We start from the raw sequence: 1,564 nt of genomic DNA, 5'->3' as shown, positions 1-1,564 counted from the left end.
AAGATGCTCACCAGTCTGTCTGGCTACAGCTTCTGGGCACCCCTCAAATATTATCAGTGGGTATGTCTTCCTTAGACTCATGCAAATAAATTTCCAGGAAGAGAGACTGCTTGGCTTTTTTCAGGAGATCACAGTGTTCTGTACCCACTGGTGTCTGTCTGGACATTGCTGGTTCTCTGAAGCTGCCACATACCACCTGGCTCTCTTTTCTTTATGAAAACCCCCAGACTGTGGCAAGATTGTTCTAGAGTGCTCCAAGTCCTACAAAGGCTCTAAGTAAGCAGATAGAAACCAGTCCCTCAGGAAGGTCTAAAAAAAAGCCAAAACATTGAACATACCATTGTTTCCCTTTGAGAGAGATATCGCTTTCCTGTATTGTCTCTGTTTGCCACACTGCATATACTCTGGAGTAGTAGCAAGATGTCCACTCTTTTTGTTTTTTCTCTGCATTCCCCAGGCACCTTGAGTATGTCATGTGTTGTCAGTGCCCAGAGACTGGTTAGACAGAAACCGGTCCCTGAGGTAGCACCTTGAAAGTATAAACATTAAACACATGCTTACATTTTCTCTTTTTCTTCCCAGAGAGAAGTCAAAAGCTGGGAATTTCCTCCCAATGGCTGTGCACTGTGCTGGGAGGGAGGGACTATGAGTGAGTGCCACAAAATTTCCTGCCAGCTTTAATGTAGCTGATTTTGTGCTCATTTGGAGTGCGGGAGACTCAACATGGTTCTGAATTTCTCCCAAAGGGAATTAGTCTATGTACTGTTCTTGAGTTGGTACCTCTGTGTAATATTCATATATACATATTTATCTTTGAGGAATTGGATTTCTGAGGAGTATATATATGTATGTATATTTATATATTATATGTTTATAATGTATTACATAGACATTGTTATAAATACACAAAACCAAGTATATATATAATTCACATGCCCTATGTGTGTGCGTGTGTGTAGTTGAAGAATAATGTAACTGAAAAAAAGATATTTATTAGATTTCATTTTCTCTAAAAGCTAATTATTCTATTTTTAAAAGTACTTTTTCAATGTTTACTGAAAGCTTCACAATTTATTATAAGTAATTGAGCAAAACAATCTCCTTCCTAAGTATTTTGTGATGTGATAATACGTAGATTTTGCTTACTTTCATACTCTTTTAAAAAATTTTAAAAAATAGTAAAATGTATTTTAGCATGAAACAAGTAAGCCAACATCACTATTTCATCATGAATTCACTGGTGAGGAGAATGCTGTGTCCCTCTATAAAAGGACTTCTTCAAATATGTCCCTCCAGAAGGTCAAAGCAAAGACCAGTTTCAAAAAATCTTGATCTGATATATGTTCATAAAGAAGAAAAGATGACAGTCCTCAGCAGTCACAGTAATAACTTAATTTACTTAAGAGAAAAAGATAAATGACAGGCAGAGAAAATTGCTGTCAAACCTTGGAGACCTTGAGATGAAAGTGAAACTCTTTTTGATATAACCAAAGGTCAGATCCTTAGTACTTTTTAGAAGCCCTTCTTGATGGTCTCTTTTCGTTTATTGGTGCCAAAATGAGTT

The sequence above is a fragment of the Tupaia chinensis genome, unplaced genomic scaffold, assembly GCF_000334495.1.
Source record: "Tupaia chinensis unplaced genomic scaffold, TupChi_1.0 Scaffold000093_1, whole genome shotgun sequence".
Taxonomy (NCBI): Eukaryota; Metazoa; Chordata; class Mammalia; order Scandentia; family Tupaiidae; genus Tupaia; species Tupaia belangeri.
This window is presented reverse-complemented; position numbering follows the sequence as displayed.